The sequence below is a fragment of the Microtus ochrogaster genome, unplaced genomic scaffold, assembly GCF_000317375.1.
Source record: "Microtus ochrogaster isolate Prairie Vole_2 unplaced genomic scaffold, MicOch1.0 UNK79, whole genome shotgun sequence".
NCBI lineage: Eukaryota > Metazoa > Chordata > Mammalia > Rodentia > Cricetidae > Microtus > Microtus ochrogaster.
Genome location: NW_004949177.1, coordinates 1,134,939 through 1,157,606, shown reverse-complemented (window position 1 = coordinate 1,157,606; position 22,668 = coordinate 1,134,939). Strand labels below are relative to the sequence as shown.

The 22,668-nt window shown below is 37.4% G+C and overlaps 1 protein-coding gene across 1 annotated transcript in view; it reads right to left on the bottom strand.

Moving 5' to 3' along the window:
- The window catches only part of Aff2 (AF4/FMR2 family member 2), a 563,314-nt gene that overhangs the window by 185,539 nt on the left and 355,107 nt on the right, over positions 1-22,668 (bottom strand). The gene's annotated exons all lie outside the window — the stretch shown is intronic.

The following is a 22,668-nucleotide window of genomic DNA, read 5'->3' as shown; positions in this document are numbered from 1 at the left end:
AGAATCTTTTCTATCTTCTTTACTTCCAGACTACTTTGCTCTTCCTGGAGAGAGAGAGACAGAGCAGGTAATCAAATGTCTATTAGAGCCCTAAAGTAGTCAGTGTTCTGAGAAATGAGATTGTTTACTTAAAATTTCATGCTTAGTTGGAATTGAAAGTTAGGGGTCAGTTCCAAAGACACACTAAAGTAAGTATACCTCCCCGTTTTAATGGAGAGAAGATGGTTAATGAAAAAAAAAAGAGCTAAGTAATGATGCTTTACTTTTTAGTACTTGAGAAAGAATGTATTTACAAGCAATACAGCATTCTATGCCATTCTTACTATGGGCAGACAAATCATAATGTCATCTCAAGCATTAAAAGTTTCATCCAGGAAACATCACAAAACACCCAAATTTCTACCACATTAATCATACCTTGCTTATTGACCGGGACTCCAAAAAATCTGAAAAATTTTTGGGTAGTTCTGCTTTGCCCAGTTTAAGACATAGAAATTGGCTACTCTGTAAGCAGAGGGAGAAATGGTGTTGTCTGATCTAATGTTCTCCCAACCTCAATTGTATTCCATGCTGTCAGAGGAGTTTGCCTTTCAAGTAACTAGTGTATTGTCATAAGTCTTGGTACAGACATGATGAAGTCAAGATATTGTGGTGATATTTTGTCTGTGCTTTAACAAATAAAGCTTGCCTGAGGATCAGAGTGTGGAGTGAGCCACTAGATAACCATAGAGACCAGACCGTTTAGGCACACACCTTTTTTAATCCCAGCACTCAGGAGACAGAGGCAGCTGCATCTCTGTGAGTTCATGGTCACCCTGGGCTATACTAGATTGATCTAGTTTCAAAGAGAAAGAGAGTCAGGCAATGGTGTCTCACAGGTTTAATACCAGTATTTGGGAGTTGCACACCTTTAATCCCATCACTAGAGAGGTAGAGACAGGAAGGGCTATGACTGAGCAGAGAGAGGACTATGTGGTGGGAGGAGACAGAAGCTCAAAGCATTCAGTTTGATGATTCATAGAGACACAACCTTGCCCCCTTGATTCTGAGGATTTTGTAGAGTAAGAATTAGTAGCTGACTGCTCTGTTTCTCTGATCTTCCAGCTTTCACTACTAATATCTGATTCCTTTTTTTATTATTAATACCAATTAGAATTCATGCTACAAATTCCTTCCCTAAAAAGCTTATTCTTCTTGACATTCAAGTTTGTTGCAAAAGTTCCAGGAACACAGGAGCTGGAGGAAATCATTGTATGAAAGATACATAGTGGGACTGTAAGAGGAAAAATATTGTGTGTGTGTATTTTCAGAAATGTATATTACATTTCACGCAGTAACTAAATAATGAAATAACACATTAATACTACAAACAAACATTAAATTCTTTACCTTCAAGGAGTTAAGACTTATGAGATAGTTACAATTTTTCAAATGATGTTTTAGCAAAAGGAGATTGTGGTGGTACTGCTTATATTCCATTACTCTTTTAGTTACAGACAGGAGCCCAACAGGCAAAAATAGGATGAAAGGAGCTTAAGTCCCATCTGATCCCTACCAAGAGCTTCCTGAATGATCCTAGTGAAGTTTACTGCCCATCTGCCCACTCCAAGTCTGTTTTTCCACTTGTAACATGCAGACCTTGGCTTGGACAGTCCAGATTTATCTTTAACTACCCATGTTATTAATCTCTAATTTTACTTGCTCTGCTATGTCAGAAGCCTGCCATGAGAGAAGCATGTATGAGAGTTTTAGAGACTATGCAGTACTGTATACATTCGAAACTCCTCAGTCCCAGCCCCACAATCTGTCTATAATATTGCTGAAATATACTGTCAGATCTGTGCTTCATAACAAGCCGTGCAAGCTCTGCTCAAAGCTGATGAGATAAAGGGGTACCCATCCCCCTTTTCCTTTTAACTGAGATATCAAAAATATTATCACAATTTTGGAAGCATTTACAAAATCCTGTGATTAAGAGTAGTAAGTTTGAATAACTTAGTATTCTAAGATAGAAGTAGAGAAGACCCACAGAATTGAGTTAAGGCTTTCTTTTCACAAAGATTTAGAATAAATGACTTGCACAGCCTCTGACATCCTTTAGAAGGGTGGGTCTACCTGTCCTTTTTTACTTTCTAGGGTGTTTATTTCTCAGAAGTGACAAGGTACATTTTAACATTGTACACTCTTACAAGTCAATACAGCCTAAGGATGCAGGGACATGAGGGTCTGAAATCCTGAAAGCCCCAAATCCACATGACCGGTTTATATGAAAGAGATCTTGACATTACACAAGAATGTTTCCCTTTTTAGCTAATGTGCTCCTTTCCTCCTGATAAAAAACAAGCTATGGTAGTGGACACACCTTACCATAAGTAGGCTCTATCCATGGACACTGACAGTTCTACAAAGTGAAAAGGACAAGGACTTTCAGATGCACAAGAGTGGTCACCCAAGGATTCAGCTTAGAAGGACAGGTGAATGAAGACCAAATCATTGCTAAATAATCAGTCTATTATCAGTTTCTAACTGGTCTGGGCAAAGCTGCCCATCCCTGATAGGAGAGAGAAAGGCAGAAGCATTAGCATATTATCTATAGGCCTCTTAGAGCTGTTCACAGGAAATGAATGAAAAAAGTAGAGCAGGCTTGTGAGGTACAAAGGGCAAGGGCCAGTTAGTCATTTGGGGGTTCATGAGATGGCTGTGGTCTGTCCAGGCTTCCACTCCTCAGAATGTTTTATCCTCAGAATTCAGCCACACTACTGTGCACCTACTGTAGAAACAGGAATACATGTTTTCCAGTGTATCTTTTTCCAGCAGTCAAGGGTTTGGGAGAATCACGACTATAGGAGAGAACATTTTACTCCGTGCCCGTGAATTTGGCTGTTCCACATGAGACTTCTCATAGAGAGTGTCAGGGCACATGAGAAGAGGTTCTAGCCTCTTTCTTCTCTGGTCATTCCCAGGATAGATATTGTATTTTCCAGAACAAGTGAACTTTATCTTTAAGATGTTTATGCATTATAAACGATTAGGAATGGACTCATGTGTAGTGACATTTCAAATGTATTTTAACAAATAGAGCCTGCCTGAAGATCTGAGAGTAAGCAGTCCCACTGGTCAGGCTTACAAACCAGATCATGGTAACACACACCTTTAATCCCAGTAACCACAATGACACACACGTTTAATCCCAGAGCCACTCTGGTTGCCATAGAAATTGGGCAGTACCTGCCTTTAATGATGGTTGGGCACACCTTTAGTCACAGCCCTAGAGAGGAATATAAGTTGGGGGAAGACAGCTCTCCGAAGCAGTTTTCTTCTGAGATTCCAGGAGGCAGGATCGCCATTTTCAGACTGAGGTCGAGGTAAGAGCCAGTGGCGGCTGTTTTGCTTTTCGGACCTTCAGGTTGAACCCCAATTTCTGACCTTGATATTTTATTATTCATGCTTCACTCAAGGGCCTTTATAACCCCATCATAAAAAATTAGCATACTAAGACCACTCAGGGCACAGGTTCCTTCCAGGAAGTGTAGGAAGATGGTATTGGCATAGTATATCTCGGCTACAGCAAAGCAAAGGTCACATACATATCTTGCAGAATAGGATAGAAATGTGGAAAGTATATTACTATGTCCCAGCCTAGAAAAAGCTATACAAATTTCTAAATAAGCAAGTTCAACTGAGAAGGAGCATCTGCAGAGGTGTACCACAAGGTTCTTTCATTGGTAGTCCTCTGTGTGGTATACAATTTCCTCCCAGGGTGACATGTCATTGTCATCCTCAAGCAAAATCATTGAGGTGAACTACAGAGGACCCTGGCTCTTTGTTATTACAAAGAAATAAGCAGAACAACCAGCTCACAGTTAGACCTGTGGTAATGGTATGGCACAATTAACATTTTTGTAAAGAACCAGAGTCATCTAAGATTCCATTTACCCTGTCTTCTTGCCCCATCTGCATGTGGTCCTGTGTGTGTGCAAGGGGGAGGATGCTAGAATATATTTCTCTTCAGTGATACAGCTGACCATGAGTAGGCCATGATAGAGTGGGATAGCTTAATGATGTAGCTACTTTTGAGAAGTCAATGCTCCTATAAGTAATCCCTATAAACTCATTGGTTCAAAAGTCTAAACTAGAACGTAATACCTTCTTTGTTCTGTTGATGATTCTCTCAATAAGTAAATAATGTATCTTTGTCTCCCAAAGGAAATTCACACAATATCCAGTTGACCAGTTTCCTAAAAACAAATGTCAAATAATAATACCACCATGTTTTACACTTTAAACAGTCATATCATTCAATTAATAATTTGCAAGAGCATGTAGAAAGGCAATGTATTAGGACAAGAGTAATCAGATGTGGAGTGATCTTGAAACATTGGCCTGAAGCCCATAGGATGGTTTTTATTAAGAGCGAATGAACCAAGTGCAAAAGACTACCTAATTTTGGTATAATTGGTGGCATAGTCCCATAAAGATTTGTGTTGATCCCCTAATTTCAACTGGAAATGGTTTTTGGAGTTGAAAGAACCCATCCTATCTTAGGTAACATTAATTACAATCCCCACAACATAGAAGGTAAAAATTTTGCTGGATGTGCTATGAAAACACAACCTTTTGAAATTAAATCACCCTAGACCTGCCATTTCAGCAGGAGCACAGGAATACTCTAGAGAAGGACAGTTAGAAGCTGTCAGAATAGTGTTGTCAGACAGGTGAAGGCTGTCAGAGGAAGAGATTCGGGATCTGCTTTATGGACGAGTTTTATGAGGAGAATAGGAGACAGAAACTGATTAAGCAGTTTTAGGACAAGGACCTCAAAAGTGGGCAGTCTTATCTTGGCCCCAAATTATGAATGCCCTTGGTTCTTTCTTGACAAGAAGCCAGTAATATTAGAAAATAACACTTATTTCTAATCTAGTTTCTTGATATGTTCTTTCTTCTTCTACGCAACTTAAATGAGTAATCTTAACTGGTATCTATGCAGAACTTGATTGAAACTGAGTGTCATCTGAACCTCTAATAGGTGAATTGACTAGACTGACTCATTCATATCCCCATATCTCACACCAGTTTTGACATAAGTCTCATAAAAGACACTAGCGTAGCAGCTTGGTGGTTCTGCTACACCAGCCTCTCTCTCTATTTCTTTTGAACTCACGTCTGTAATTCTATAATAAAACTCTTTTCTAAACTCATCCTCCTATTGCCCTTTAATTTCTTATTTAACTTCAAGAGACAGAGATGCCAGAAGCCTTGGTTGGCTCTGAGGGCCATTGATTTTTGTCAGACACTATCTCTCCAAGCGAAATACATATCTGAGCTGGGAGAGTTCCTGCCACACTCAGGACTCCCTGTCCTTCTGTTTCACTATGAGTAAAAGGTATTAGGGAACAATTTTGGTTCGGACTAGGAGAGAAATTTCAATCATGTGAGCCCTCCAACCTCTGACTTTTCTATCTTAGAAAGCAGTGAATGAATACTCAGTTGTTTAAGGCGGGATGTTCACTACTGAGAATAATGGAAAGGGGATTTCTAGGAAGGGGCAGGGGATCAAGCTGCACATTGTTCATCTCTGTATAGTCAACAATATGTAAAAGAAGACAGATATTTGATTGTGTATTTGTCTCTGTCTCTCTCCTGCCCCTGTGTATGCAACTATGCGTGAGGGTGTGTGTTTGTGTGTCTCTGTGTGTGATATAAATATAGATAATTGAATTGGCTGAGGAAATTCATCATTCTTCCAAAAATCAGTCTTGGGGAAGCTGTAGGAAGAGAGCCTGCTGTCTCACAGCTAGGCAGCTTACATCTTAATTTGGCTGACTTGAAAAGTCCAACAACAGTGGAAGCAGAGAATTCCCTTGGTTTGATCACTAACTATTCCTGCCAAGCCTTTCTAGTGGTCAGAACACTGTTCCACACTTGACTGAAGAACATTCTTCTGTTTGTAATGCTTTTACAAAAGCCTCCAGAGATTGGAGCCCTGATTCCTGTGCGTGCTGGCAACAAGGAAGTAGAAAATCAGCCGTTACATTAAATACAACTTCCAAATAATGACATAACAACAGCCCAACACCAAATACAATTCACTACACAGAAGAAGACTAATTCTTTTAAAAGTTAAAATAAATTTATGCTTTCACTAACTTGTTACTAAACTCGTGACAATAACTTCTTTAAATATGTAATTTTGGCTTTATTCAAACTTTTCAGGGCTAGAAACTGTTTCAGGAAATCTGGAAAAACTATCCCTTGCTTTACAACTGTGAGTAGAAAATGTGTGGCTCTTATAGGTTATTTTCATTCTAAAAGCCCCTAAACCAAGTTTATACAGGAAAAAAAGCCTAGTTCTAAGTTACAAGTGGGAAGCATGATCATCAATGCCACAGAATTATGTCATGTGCTCAATCAGACCACAATGAATGTAATGAGAGCTTTTATAACAAGGAGTAAAGAGTCCGTACAACTTTTTGTTTGGTTTTGTCTTATATTTTGTTTCTCAAGGCAGGGTTTCTCTGTGTGGCCTGGGATGTCCTGGAGCTCACTCTATAGACCAGACAGGCTTCTGACTGAGAGATCTGCCTGCCTCTGCCTCCAGAGTGCTGGAATTGAAGGAGCGCACTACCACATCTGGCAGCGTCTGTAACAAATTCTTTTGGGTCACTACTTTCCCACACATCCTATCCTCATACACTTCAGAGAAAGCTCCTCATAGAGAGCAGTGAAAGAGAAGAAAACTACATAGTGAAAATTTGCTGCAATCTGAGGGAGGCCATAGTTTATGGAGCAGACACATTTGTCATTCCTAACAGGTGCTGACCTCGTAAACTTCAGTCCTTATCGGAAAGCCTGTATAAATTAGGTTGAACTGGACGGAACAGCAGACTCCCCACATTGCTGAGAAAGGCCATTAGACTGTACAATGCTAAACTGTTTGGTGTCTGTGATAAAGGTAACATTAACACAAATTCAAGGGGTAGAAATACAAGAACTGGCCTTAGGGAAACTAGTTTTACACAGATCAGGATCAAACAGAAGTCCAGTTACAGTTTCTGCTCAGTGGTCAGTAAAAACATCTGAAAATTCTGAGATTCTCGGGGTTTAGGTCCTACTTTTGAACCTGTCTTCTTAATTCTTAAGCCAAGTTTGACAATATAGTACTCCCACTCTTTTTTATAATGCTAACCTGTATCTAGCTCTTCTGTTTCAAATTATTTTGTCATAAACTATACTTAAATGATTAACACTTAAAAGACTCGAACCACATCCCGAGTCTTTCATAATGTTATAGCCATGCTTCTTTTTCTTTTGCAGTTATTTTCTAGGTGCAATGCTGTTCTATCTCCTCCTAAAATGAGAAGCTTCTTTTAGAGTTGCTCTCCAGTTGCACCTTTCTTTGTAGTTCAGGCTAATCAACATAAGAGATGCCATAACTTCATTGTATTTTTTTCTACAAGCAGTACATTTAATGATCTACATCTAATCTTGTTCATTCAAATATCATTTATTTAATGTATACTTTCTACAAGGTTTCTAAGAGTTATCAGGATAGAGCAGGCCTAGGCATGGGATCCAGCTCTGCTAGCAGTAGGCAGAATATTAGGGAGCAAAATATATGTAAGATCATGAAAATTGGTAGTTATCATTCAAATTAGAGCACAAACTTGTCAGTCTTTTTTATTCCTAAAAGGGCAGCATGAAATTTATTATCATATTCTATAAATTACCAAGGGGATTTGTTGCTGTTCTATCGCTGGAGACTTGCATTGTGGAGATATAGCAACAGAACTGTTCTTTAGAAGGCCAGGTTGGACTGTGCGTGGAAGGCACTAGTGAACAGCAACTGTAGGCCAAGGGGAGAATAAGGGTACTTTTTCTGTAAACCAGAGCCCAAGGCTTTGCCGGGTGTTATCGTTCCATTACTAAAGGCTGATTCAGCTTTTCAAACATGGGAACTTTCTTGTAGTTTACACTTATCACATCAAGAAAAATATAGTAATGAGGAGTTCATGACAACTGCTTTAGAAGCTGGCTTGCTTGGGTGGATTAGGATCAGAAGTAATACCTATTTTCATGGAAAGAGACCTCCAGGCAATAATCTGGCTGTAATTTTGCTCTCTCATTATTTCTGGGCTCAATAGGAGATTCAAAAGGAATGCTATCAAACCCCTCACTGGAGATGTTCTAGCAGGCAAATGCATTGCTGGGTGGGAGGGATCTCCACTTACACAGAAACCTTTCTCAGGCTGGGGTTCAGGTTGTTGCTTTCTAACTCTTGTTGACAGCCAGTTGTCAGCCAGTGGTTTAATACTGGACAATAGCCACCTACATCTTTCCTACCAGTTAAACCAGACATCAGCCCCACCCCTACCACAGCACCCTTGCCAGTAGCTCTTGCTTATGTAGTCTCCTCTGCTCTCCAGAAGGAAAACCATTATAAAAAAATCTTAAAAAAATAAACTTGGTAAAGAATTTGCAAGTAACCCACAGAAACTATTATGTAGCGGAGAAAAATCAACATGGCTAGCCTCTGGGTTAATTCAACACATATGACAAATTGCAAAGCTTCAAAGTATGTTATGAACCTTGTCTACAAATCAGATACGTTCATTGTCTTAAAGATATGCAGGGCTACTGCGGAGGCAGATAGGTTCCTAGAGTGCTTGCCCTTCAGTCATGGGGATCTGAGTTTTTATCCTCAGTACCTACATAAAAAAGTCACTCATGGCAATGCCCCATCCTCCTTAACCCTGTAACACTAGAGCTGAGGGGGCCAAGACATGAAAATCCTTGGGGCTGTCTGGCCAGACAGTCCAGCTAAATCAGTGATATCTAGGTTCAGTGAGAATAAAACAAGGCTGAGAGCAAATGGCACTCCATGTTAAGCTCTGTGCATAGACATGTATGCATGTGTACTTGCACATACATTTGCATACACATGAATATTTATGTACACATAGCATACATGATAATGATATTTATGGTGCTTATATATCTTCAATTAAGAAAAGTGTAAGGGCAATTTTAACTCCAGCTAAATCATACTGATAATCCATAAATGGTTGAATTATGAAGTTCAAAGGTATATTTTGAAAATGTAAAGATTCAGAAGAGCAATAAAAAAAGTAAGCATAGCAATCCAGTAAGAGCATGAACGAGGACAGGGGCTAGGATTTACTGAATGATTCATTTATGTTGCTGTTGTAAATTTACTCCTGAATGTGGTAGAGTAGTTGTTTATTTTTCCTCTTTGATTGATGAGATTATTTAGTATAGAAGACAAAGACATGCAGCTTGAGAACTTCCACAAAGTAGTGTTCAGGCCTAAATGGGCATCTGCAGCACACCCTTTTTCCCAAGTCTTGGCGACCATCACAGAAGAAAGAGGAGCAGAAAGATTATAAAAGCTACAAGTTATGGAGTACTGTTGTGAAGCAGTGTTTTCTTGAGATGACAAAGAAATTGCATTCATAACTTAAAAGACATAAGAAAAAATGGTTCCTAAATGTCTTGTGATGCCAACAAATACTTCAGCTAGATTCTTTACAAATGTAAACAGTATAATTCATGTGAAAAGGTAAAGAAGACCAACTAGTTAAACCCTTTAAAATAAAAATGATGATTCAAGTTATTCTATTTTAAGACTTACTCTAAAGCTATACATATCAAGAAATTATGGTACTGACAAAGAGTTTGAGGCATGGACTAATGGGAAAATGTGTACTCATTTAACTTTTTACAAAATGCAAAGCAAAAGAAATTCAATGAAAGAAGATAAAAAGTATTTGAGGTGTGGTTCGAAAGCATAGTAAAACTAATCTCATGCCACATACCAAAACTGATTCAAATGGATCAGTGACCTAAACAAAATTCTTATATGGAAACAAAAACTGTGGTGAACAAATATTATAACCTTGGGATTAATGAAAAAATAGACTTTTCTTTGAAATCATATCCCATTAAAAAAACAAAAGATATAGTGGATATTATCAAAATCAAAAACATACGCTTAAAGGACTGCATCAAGAAATATTTTCAAATTACATATCTGACAAAAATATCATAATCTGGAATATAACAAAAACTCAAGATGTAATCAAAAGGTAAAAAAAAACAAATCATTTTTAATTTACAGATGATTTGAGTAGACATATTTAAAAAGCACATATGGAAAATAAGCTCACAAAAGATGTTCAACATTATTTTTCATTTAAGAAATAATAATAACACTAATAATAATAAAAGAAAAAATAAAAAAGAAATATAATTTATGACCACAATGATAAATCACTCCACATACATTAAAAACATTAAGCAAAAATATAAAAAGTCAATTATTTGCAAACATGGTAAGGAACCTGACGATTGATTTGTGTACTGCTGTTGTAAACACAGAATAGTACAGATACTCTCTCTCTTTCTGTGTGTGTGTATAACATACATGTCACTGATTACCCTTTTTTATCTAACCTAGATATAAGGTACTCCAGAGTATCCTCATATAATTAACATTGCTGTGAAACGGCATTTTGTTAGACATGGTCCATCTAGTAAGCTGTTTTCCTGAGTCTATCCTGTGGGAATCTTGGCTATCTTTTTTTAGTTTCTCTATTGTCCACTGAGTCAGGAACTAAGTCCCTAATAGTCACATAAAACCAAAACCTTTAATCCCATATCCTTATGCACAATACATAATTGACATTGGATACTGACTACCTAGATTGTGATCTTGACTCTTTCTGCTTCTGGTTAACTACTGAATTTGCAAACTCCAAGTGTTTCAAATTTCATTATCTCTAATGGGAGGATTATTTTAGATTTGCTTTCAAACATTAGTTTGGTGATTCTATGGCTTATTATATGTGAATTTTTTATGATAGAACTAGGTACCTGTAGTGGCATTTCAATTCTATTTTAATAAATAAAGACTGCCTGAAGATCTGAGAGTAAAACAGTCCCATTCGTCAGCCTTACAGACCAGGTTATGGTAACACACACCTTTAATCTCAGTAGTAATAATGATACATACCTTTAATCCCAATAGCCACACTAGTTGCCATAGAAACTGGGTGGTGCATGCCTTTAATGATGGTAGTACACACCTTTAATCTGAGCCTTTAGAGAGGATTATAAAATGGGAGGAAACAGCTTTCAACACACTGTCTCATTCTGAGATTCTGGGAGGCAGAATCGCCATTTCAGACTGAGGTTGAGGTAAGAGCCAGTGGCTGGCTGTTTTGCTTTTTGGATCTTTAGGTTGAACCCCAATTTCTGACCCTGAGTTTTTATTAATTGTGCTTTTATTAATCATGCTTCATTTGGCACCCACCTTTTTGGGACCCAAATTTACAAAAGAGCCATTTGCCTGAGGCTTTCTGGCCACCAACCCAGGCGAGAGCTGGGATTGGAATTTCAACTCTGGGAATTGGAATCCAAATCTAGCACACCTGGGTTCTGGAGAGAAACCTCACTCCCAATATCCTTCTGTCACCACCTAGTTTCCTGTAAAGATGGAAAATGCACAGGGAATCTGGATACTGTATGTTATTGTGTTGTCTTTAAATAGTTTGACTGCTGCATAAGGAACAATCACTGCTAATAGATATTTGATTATTAATGATGCTGCATTAATTCAACCTATATATTTTGAAAATTCCTTGACTTCAAAATTTAAGTCAAAAGGTATGTTACTTTGGAGAAGAGGTTTTGCTTTTGTTTCCACAGGAAGTAAGAGGCTGTGGATTCATTCTGGATTAAGAAAAAAAAAAGGTTTAATCAAAATGCCTTGACATCAAAATTTAAGTCAAAAGATATGTTGCTTTGGAGAAGAAGGTTTGCTTTTCTTTCTACAGGAAGTGAGGCTGTGAATTTATTCTGGGTAAAGAATAAGTTTCGATCAAGGAAGGCCCCCTGAAAAGTCTCCAATGGGAATGAATGACACAGTTAATCCAAAGTTTCAGAGTACAGGTACCAAACAACAAACAAAAACTAAAAACCGACTAAAGTAAACGTTTGGTATTACTGTGCTTGTATTTTGAGTTTTAACAAGCATATTTCCAATCCTATGTCAAATAATAGTTAAGTGACTGATTGGGGAAATTTAGTCAACTATTTTGAGACCTCCAGCATGTCACAGATTTGATAGTGACCTCTATGCTATGAGATAAGTATTGCTGAATATTACACAACATATAAATTGAAACTTGTCAAAATATAACATCATTGGCATCACTCAGAGCCTTAATACTAACTCATAAACTTTTGGATTTCCTTTTCCTTTTTCTGTCTTTATTCCCCTCAGTCTTCCAGATTGAATTCAGGGCTTTGTAGGTTCTAGACATCTTCGTGGACTTTCTAAGATATGTATCTCTTCATTTTAAATTACTAGTCTTGTTAAAATCTCTGAAATTCCCCTGAGTACTTCTTAACTCTGCTGGTTCATTCTAAGACATAGCCTGGAATTTTAAAGACTCCAGTTCTCTCATCCTTATAATGTTTTTACTTTTTAATGTACATGGAAGTAATGTGATATGATGTGAGGTGAGGGACCAAGGTTAACTAAGAATAAAGAGAATATTTGTGATTTTTTTTCCTTCCCAAGAATGGTAGGGCTTTCCACTTGTTATAGTATTATTTTTATCTCTCATGGTGCCTTAGCTTGATCATATATCCATGATATTTTTACTGTTAAACTAAGTCATAAACTGTGACTTACATAAAATATAAATGGAATCTTTAGAACATTACATCTGATACTTAGCTGTTTTATCTTTTTTAGATTAATTTACTTGTTTTACATCACAAACACAGTTTCCTCTTCCTCCTCTCCTCCTGGCCCCTCACTTTCTCCTCCCCTCTGCTACCCAATCCTCTTTTTCAAAAAATGTCAGACCTCTCACAAATATCAATAAAACATGGCATATCAAGTTGCTGTAAGACTAAGCACCTCCCTTTGTGTTAAGGATGGGCAAGGCAACCCAATATGAGAAATAGTGTCCCAAAAGCCAGCAAAAGAGTCGATGACAGCTCCTTCTCCTACTGTTAGGAATCCCACAAGAGGACCAAGCTTAATAACTGTAACATATATGCAGAGTGTCAGGTCAGTCCTATGCAGACTCCCTGGTTGTTGGTTTAGTCTTTGTGAGCTCCTATGAGCCCAGGTTAGTTAATTCTTTGGGTTGTTTTGAGGTGTCCTCAACCCTTGTGACTCCTATAATCCTTCAACTCTCTCTTTATTGGGATTCCCTGAGCTCTACCTGATGTTTGGCTGTGGATCTCTGCACCTGCTTGTGTCAGTTGAAAGATAAAGCCTCTCTGATGACAATTTGGCCAGGTACCAATCTATGTGTATAGCAGCATATTGTTAGACATTATTATATTGTCATTGGGAAAAGGAAATAGAAGAGATTTCATGGTGGATGGGGGTGGGTGGGGATGGGAACATGAGGTTTCAGGTTGGTTGGAGATGGAGAAGAGAACTAGAAAAGATGAATGGAAATGGGTTGCATCTCAGGTTGAGGTAGAAACTTGGTACAAGGGAAACTCCCAGGAATCTACTAGAATGACCCTAGCTAAGATTCTAAGCAATAGGGGCTATCTAGCCTGAACTGGCCATTTCTTGTGGTCAGGCAAGACTTCTAGTGGAGGGATTGAGTCAACAACCCTGCCACACAACATTAAATCAACAGTTTGTCCTGCTTATGGGATGTACTGGGATATGGGTGTTGCAGAAATTTTGGGAGTGGACAACCAATGACTGGTCCAGGCTCAGACCATGCTACGAGAATGAGCTTACCTGTGATACTGCCTAGAGAGCCAGGACCAGAGGCTGGATGACCCAGAGTCTTCTGAGAGAACCAAGTACTTACTTGTTTTATATTTATAATATGTAAATAATCTATAAGTATCTACTCCAGATATTTATTTTACAAAAAGAAATATTGCCTAATTGTTGTGTTATTTATAAATAGAATTTTCTCCTCTGGACTGACAGTGCTCCCTCCAAGAACCAAAGACCATGTATTGAAAACCCCAACAGCAAGCATGGAATCTCTCATTTGAATTGTTGGTCTACAAAAGACCTATAACCCAAAATATTATAGGTTACTGCTATTGTCCTTGGTTGTCACCTGTCCTCCAAAAAGTGAAAAGTAAGATGATATTGCTGAAGATGCATTTGAGGCACAGTGTTCAGAGGCCTATGAGCTACAACAGACCTGATTAGTCTCCTTCCTGAGGACTAGCTTTGATAGTATCAGAAGAAAGAAAGCAATTAACAGTCCAACACAGCTATGATGCCCATGAACCACAAAACTGACGAGCATGTCATGCTAATCCTATGCATACAGCAGTGGTATGTATACTTTAGAAGTAACCAGCAGCTCATTTACTGGACATAAGACACGCTAAATAAGAGAGAAATCATGCTTGGTGGTGGAAACCTAGCCAGCTAGTCAGGGATAATGAAGAAATGAGTCTTGAAGAACCTACAACTGTCACTTTAATATAGTTAAACATAGTTAATGTAGTTAATCTTTAACAACATTCTAAATATTTGTCCTTATCCCCACAAATAGTCCTCACTCCTCATCAAGGAAACTTCTCATTGCAACAGATAAAGACCATTTCAGAAAACCAAAACCAATCAAAATGCAAAGTTGAGAAGCCCAGTCCTAATGATATATCTATAAAACACTCACACATTGAAAGCTCAGGGATCATTGCAGAAGATAGGCAGAAAGATTCTAAGAGTCAGGATTAGAGAGTTTGGTGGAATATTAGAAGCTACACCTATAAAGTCTAAATAACATGACTTCCTAAATATGAGCTGAACAAGAACAACAACAGTTGACATGCCAAAGTAGACAGAGAAACATCACTAGGCTTCAACTCTACAAAAAGAACTACAGGCATCTAAGCAATACTGAGAGGTGGAGAAATAGCCTCATTGAAGGAAGAAAATACTAATTGGTTACACAGATACATTATAAAGATTGACAAGGTTGCATTTATGTATTTTCATACATATATATATATATATATATGTATGAAAAACTTAACAAAAATCAGAGATGAATTTGAACGAGAACAAGTAGGGGTACATGTGAGGACTTCAAAAGAAAGGAAGAGAAGAGGAAATTTTTAAACTACATTTCATTCTCAAAAAATAAAATATTTTTTAAAAGTCGTAGTATTTGTAACAATATTTGGGATTAGTTTTCATGGATTTTCAAGATAATTATATGTATTTATCCATATATATATACATATACATATACGTGTATGTAGTTTACAAATAACCATTTGACATATACCTTCCTGTAAGAGGAGGCTGCTACTTTATTCCCAAGTACTCAGCCCCAAAATAACTGCACAAAACTATATTAATTAAATCATTGCTTGGCCCATTAGCTTTAGCTTCTTATTGGCTAACTCTTACATATTAATTTAAGCCATTTCTATTAATCTGTGTATCACCAAGTGGCTAAAGTTCTGGCATCTGTCTCTGGCGGGGCTACCTGGCATCTCTTTCTGCCTTCCTTCTCCCAGCATTCAGTCCAATTTTCCCTACCTACCTAAGTTCTGCCCTATCAACAGGCCAAGGCAGTTTCTTTATCCATTAACCAATAAAAGCAACGTATAGACAGAAGGACCTCCCATACCACTCTCCTACTTTAATTTTCTTTTTCTTTTTTCTTTATTTTGTCTTGGCTAACCTCTAGAACAAGATTAAACAATAGTGGTGTAAATAACACTTAGTCTCTTATTGACTGTAATGGGAATTCTAGTTTTCTCACAAAAAATGTGATATTAACTTTAGGGTTGACACAAGTGTGTCTTGACACTTTAAGGATTTTTCCATTTATTTTATCAAGAATGTGTATTGAACTTCCTCAAGTGTCTTAGTTATCTTATGATGATAATGTATTTTTTCCTTTTACATTCTGTTAATAAATGGCAATATTATATACAGTTTAAGTATTAGAAAGACTATGCAAACCTAAACTAAAATCCACTTGCCATGATCTATATTCTTTAAAGTGTTGCCTGATTTTCTATGTCAATATTCTTTTACAAGTCTTAGGATCTATATTCTTGAGTGATAGTATTCTTCAGTTTTGCTTTTATACGATATTTTGTCATATTTATCTTTGGTTAACTTTTCTAAAAATATTTGACAAACAATTTTTCTTGTTTTATGTTTAAAATAATTAAGTCATACTATTTTTGTAAAGAGTTTGCTTGAACTGGCTCAAGAAATCCAAAACGAGACTCATGCTTTTTAAGAGGTAAGATATTTTTATAGATAGTTATCTGCTGTGGGATAATGCTCTTGCACACTGTAAAGATTTGCCACTTAGTGTTGTTTTACCATTTTATTCTCCCATCCCAATTATACTGGCAAAGCCAGGACCAAGATGTTGGTTCTCAAGCAAAAGTTAAAAGCTATTTCTTCTTTAAGATAAACCTAGAACTCTCTTTGCCAAAACAATGCATTGTTTTGTTACCCTTTTCTGTATACCCAAGATACAGAAAGCAGGTGTAAATTTTACACATGACTCAAATTCACCTGCTTTCATCCAATTCAATGGAAAATAATGAATCACCATTTTCACAAAAAGAAGCAGGTTGACAGAAAACAGACTTACTTTTATAGCTCATCTAAAATATATAGGACTCATATATTTACTAGCTATTTTAGAAGCACCACTCTTGTTCCCTCCCTGGATAGCTAAATGCTCCGTTGCTAAGTAACTGGTATTTGACATCATCTCTTTCCTGACATCTCCCCATGTGTGACAGGTCCTCATGATTCACTGAGCCAGTCACCTCGTTACTCACAATGCTCACTTTCCCAATGACGTCTGTAAAATAATTTAAAAATTCACCTCATATGCTAGCCGTAACCCCTCAGATTGCACATGAAAATATTTAAACTGCTTGACAGGCTGCGAGTGCATTTGGAAGCACATTGGATGGATTACCTTCATTGTTCACATAATAATTTTTCTAATTAAATTTAGCTTCCTTTTTTTCTGAGTTGGTTTGTGATTGAAAAAGAGGAAATGATTACTGGGAAGCAAATAATGGGTAATATCTCTTATGGGCTAATTTGGTTCTATGAATAGCTCGCCTCACATGTGCATGGTTCTTATTAATTCCATTAGTGGTTTGAATTAGTTTCAGAAAGGTAGTACTCCATATAATTTACTCAGTCAAGGACATTTTCACCTGCTGACAAATTTACATATTTCACAGTATCATTAGGTAAGAGCTAGTCATCAGATTAGGTGAGGGTACAATCATTAGTTAGTTCATTTATTTGACTCTATCAATGTTAACATTAATTATAGTCTAAATTATATTTAGTAATTGTTGTCTTCCTTGGATGGACTATTATATCAGCATTTCAAAGAAACTATAATTTTAAAAGCCCATACCAAAATGGGATAGATGCTTTTAGAGACAGTCCAGAAGGATTAATATTTAAGACAATTATATAGAAAATCTCCTACATGAGCTCAGTTTGAACACTATTTACACATTCATTTGACAGGATATAAAATCAATTGCCTAAACATTGGTTAAATCTGTAAGAGAAATTTTACTGAAAGGTCCTTGATTACTCTGTATAATTATGATAATATAATCAAATTTTCTTTCAGGCATAATTGTTTGACCAATTTTGTTCTCTGATCCGTTTTATCTTCTTCTTCATATAGACTTTTTCATTAATCCCGTTAAAGGTTAAGAATAACAAGTACTGTATATAGCTGTCCTGTAATTATTTGGTAAGTTTGTTCCATGGTAAAACTGTAAACAAAAATATAAAACTAATGAGCATTCTGTAGAGACACAAATCAACTGTAATGAAAAAGTGATGCCCATGTAGGTGTTTACCAACCTGATCCATATGGCAGGGGAAATTGTAAGAAAGTACAGTTTATCAAATACATTTACTAAATCCTAGATAGCAAATTCAGCATTTCTCATAAACAGATGTTTGCCTATGAAATTATCATCTACAGAAGGTACTTTGCTAGGAAACACAATCTGTTCATCATCAAATCTAAGAGACACATGCTATCTGCATTTTTGACTCTAGAAAGGATTTAATTGATAGTTTGTTGACATTTTATGTAAATTCTTGCAAGAAACAAATAAATCATATTGTTGCAGAGCAAATAATCACTGAACATTCATCCTTAGCTAGTAGCATTTAGAGCATTCTACTCTCATTGGCTTAATGCTCCCAGAAATAATGACTCTATGATGCATAAAATCCCATAGAGCTCAGAAAAGAGGCTGCTGGTGTTGCCCATATTGTTACTTACAAGCTGTCTAGGAATCCCTGCTTGATAGATGAATTGTAACTGTGAAATACCATCACTGGGGTAGAGCTATTGTTATATTTTATTTCTGTTTGCGTTAGAGAGTAGCTTGACTCTAAAGAGCAAATGGTACACTGATAAAAACAAGTGCACAGGCTAGGATGCACTACACAAATGGTTGCCTTAAAGGTTCTGATTTGTGAAATTTATACTCAGCAATAATATTCTTGTGAAGTACCAAATCCACTTAAATAATGTAGCTTGCTTTGTAGGATTAAATTAGTTTTATGACGTTCTGTATCTGGGTGCATTCTAGTGTGTTTGAAGAAAAATTTAAATATGTTGGCATAATTTAATTTGTACAAATTAAGGAAATAACAGCAGGAAAATACATAATTCACTGGGGACATTATAATATTAACCATAAGGTGAACTGGAGCCTATTAAATAAAAACAAATTGAGGTAAGCCAAATGCACAAGAAGTCAGGATGGTTATTGAGACCTGGGGAACTATGACTTAGGGCAATGGCTTCCCTTCTCAGAGTCTGACTCTTCTCAGTTATGTAAAATATGATAAACAGTGCAACCTCTGAAAGGTTTTCTGAAGATTCAATAAATGCATGTAAGTGCTGTCCAGATATTAATGTTATTACTTCTTTTATAACTGATAGTATATTTGCTACTGCTCTCTTTATTATTAGTTGAAATGAGACTTGTAATATCCAAGAATGGCAAGAAAGAACTGTTGTTGAGACTTGCTTGCTCAAACTATGTTGTTATCAATGTTCTTTAAAAGTGTAAAGAATGTCAGTCACTGTCTGAAGCAAATTTTCTGATAATTTTTAAGAGATTCTCAATGAAAACTGGTAGCAGTGCAGTTGACAGCTAAGCATTATGACAAGGTCACTAGATTTAGACAACAAAGAAGACTACGTTTTATTCTACTTCTGCCTCATGTAAGCTCTAAACTTGGCTGCAGGTCATTTAACCTTGAGGACTTTGATTTGCTGGAATTATGAAGGACTACCTTATTTTCTCAATAAACATAATAAGGTTGAAGTGATTTGAACTGTAGTCACCTACCACAGGAAAGTAAGTTACCTATAAGGTCCAGCTAGCCTGTTGTAATGTGACTGTGCCTGCAAGGGCATGAAGTCAAGAAGGAAAGTGCTAGAAGGTTAGGCAGCTAGGAGTGCAAAGAAAGGGAAGTTGAAATACTGGTCTGAAGGGAAGATGAGTCCATTTTCAGAGAAATGGTGAGAAGGGCTTTCAGTGAAAGTGAGTTGGTTTGAACTTAAATAGTATTTTGAAAAATGGGGCCAAAATAGAAAATAGGAGGCAAAAGCATTTCTATTTACTGGGAGGCCAAAGGGCTGCATGAGGTAGACAGATGGTGTCACAACTGGCTCATCGAAAAATCTGTTTCAGTGTTTTCATATATGGTAGGGAAATAGGATTAGAGAGGACAGAAAGTTAGGAAAAGCATAATAACTAAAATATACATATTAAAATACCTTTCCCAGTGACTACTGTCACAAAACATAACATGATATAAATGTGGGAAAGAACTTGATAGAGGGAGTGGTTGACAGGGATGGAAGGGAGATAAGAGACTGTGAGTGAGAAGAGTAATCAGAATGCATTATATACAATATATAACAAATTGTCAAAGAACAAATATAATTAATAAATAATTCCTTCCCTGGGATATGGGTAGAAAGGGGCTTTAGATAAACAGACTGAAGGAAAGCAATGTCAAGAGCAACTCAGATCCAGTTCTTCCTCCTCAGGGGGCTAGAGTCAGATCTTTTGGCTACACAGTCACTTTACCTAGGAGAGATGAGTCTGCTTTTCAATCAATTTAGTTTGAAAAGCACAGAAGGGTTCAGGAGGAGAACTGAGAAAAGGAAAAGTTACTTTGCCTGTGTTTGAATCAATTTAGTTTGGAAAGCACAGAGGGGTTCAGGGGAGGAATTTAGAAAAAAGAAAATATTTCCCCTAAGAAGGAGGCAGATGGGAGTAAAATGGCAAATAGATTTATGGTAGAATAACTTTGAGATTACAAAGGTCCTGAAACCAGCAGCATGTATGTGTGATTAAAACGAAACAAAATCCCACAGCATGCTCTGCTGTGGCATGCAATGTGGTCTGTAAAAATTAAGAATTAGTCATAAAAACTGGGGAATAAACTTTGGAAAGTTAACTCTTGTTGCATGTATGGGGAATAAAACAGTCCCGTTTTCCATTAGAGGAAGTGTTCATTTATAACACTGCTGAAGAAAATGAACAAATTGCAGGCCTGTACAATCAATGCCCCTCCCCCTCAGAAAAAGCAAACCAAACAACCAAAACAGAAACCAAAGCACCAATTTTTTCTAGATTTTCTTGCAAGCAAAACAGAAGGACTTTCGCTACTTTTTCCAATGCTGCTATCATCTATCAACTTATAAAGGCAGCCCGCCTTTCCTTCCATGCTTAAGTGAAAATGTGCTGTTTCTCTCAGTGCTCAGACTCTCACAGGTGTTCTAGTTAATTCCCTCACTGTCACTGTGGGAAACACTTAAGCGCCAGGCTGGTCTTCCCCAAAGGAGGGAATTCAACTGTGACAGGTAAGGTGGTGACTCTTAGATAGATCTGGCATTCTGGGTATAAAGAAAAAGACCTGACTGACTGATGGACTTCATTTATGCTTGCTCCCACCCCCTCAGGGGAGCAAGAGACGTCCGAGGTTAGTATGTCTATTGAGTAAGTAATTTCTTTCATTGTTGCCTTTCTTTAAGGAAGGTGGCTGACAGTATGGAAGGGTTGAATGTAATTTCTTGTATCTACTCAATGGGGCAGAGCCAAGCTCCCAGACTATATCATACTTGTAGATTTCACTATGACTGCCATGCCTTCTTTCAAGCCCCAGGGCCCCAAGGACAAATAATGAACAAATTGTTAGGTTCTTATCTTACAAAAGTGGCTGCTTTATCTTTAGTCTATACACTATCATCTCTAATTAGATGGGCAAGACCAGTCTGTTTGATGCTCAAAAGCAAGGTCTTTGGGCTGAAGCACTTTCAGAGACAGTCATAGGAGGGGAAAGTATTTAGCAAGCCACCTTGACTGTTGGGAGCTTATTGTTCTTCACTATTCCTAAATAGCATGTTAGCAAGGATGAGTTTAAACACTAAGATGCAGAGAAATATCTTATGCAGGAACCTGTGCTAACGAGAGTCATACAATCTTACGTGAGGGAAAAGGGTTACTAAGTTTTCACTGACGCAGACTTTGTCTTCTTTTCTAGGCAGAGAGCCTAAATGGTTTCTACATGCCCACACTGGTCACCAATTAATATAATAATGAACATTCATATACTACTAGACAGTTTATGGGAGAATTATGGTTTTATAATCTTTGACAGACAAAGAAGGGAGATTCAGAAAGATGAAGTTATCTGTCCAAAGTCACAAAGTCACAAAAGTGACAAATGGTCAATCCAGGGCAGGAACTTGGTCCTACTAATCATCTTCTTGAAATACTATATTAACATATAATGGCAACCAACAGAGATAATAGTTAGATACATTGTTCTTACTTTTGTTTTTTTTTTTTTTTAAACTGGTATGTTGACTTCCACGAAGGTTACTGCCACACATTTCCACTTTCTTTTTCCCACTGTCGTAAGCAGGAGTGCCTGCCCATACATGCCATGACTTGTCAGTCTCCCCTTTCTCTCTCCCCAGCACACCACCTGCAGTCTCCAGAACCATATTGAATTGACAGTTTGTTTCTTCAAAGCTCTATGATGAGCTATCAAGAGTCAGCAGGCAGAAAGGTGAGGACTGAGGTTTGCTGCTTGAATAGGGAAAGGTTCCTAAAGAAGGTGAGAGGCATTTCTGTCTAGGACTCAAAATTATTCCCCAGACAAGTGACAAAATTGCCACCATTTTAATGACATTAGAGTGCAATTGATGGAAAGTATGAAATGAGGCAGGCAATAGAAGCAGCAGAGCATGGATGTTGAACGCAAGCATTCCTCATTATCATACTTCGAGGATTTAAACAAATACATTGCCTTCTTACCACCAATGAGAGTGAGAGTTATCTCTGACTCTTTTGCCTGCTCTTGAAATTCTTTCCTCCTGCTGGGTTGTCATGTGCAGCACTGACATGATGGATTTGGTTCAGTCTTACTGTATCTTATTAGGGAATGTTCAGTGGGAGATCTACTCTTTTCTGAAGGGAAAAGGAGCGAAAAGTGGATCTGGGTGAGAGAGGAGGATGGACTGGGAGGAGAGGAAAGAGGGGAAACTGCAGTCAGGATGTAATGTATAAGGGAAGAATAAAAGT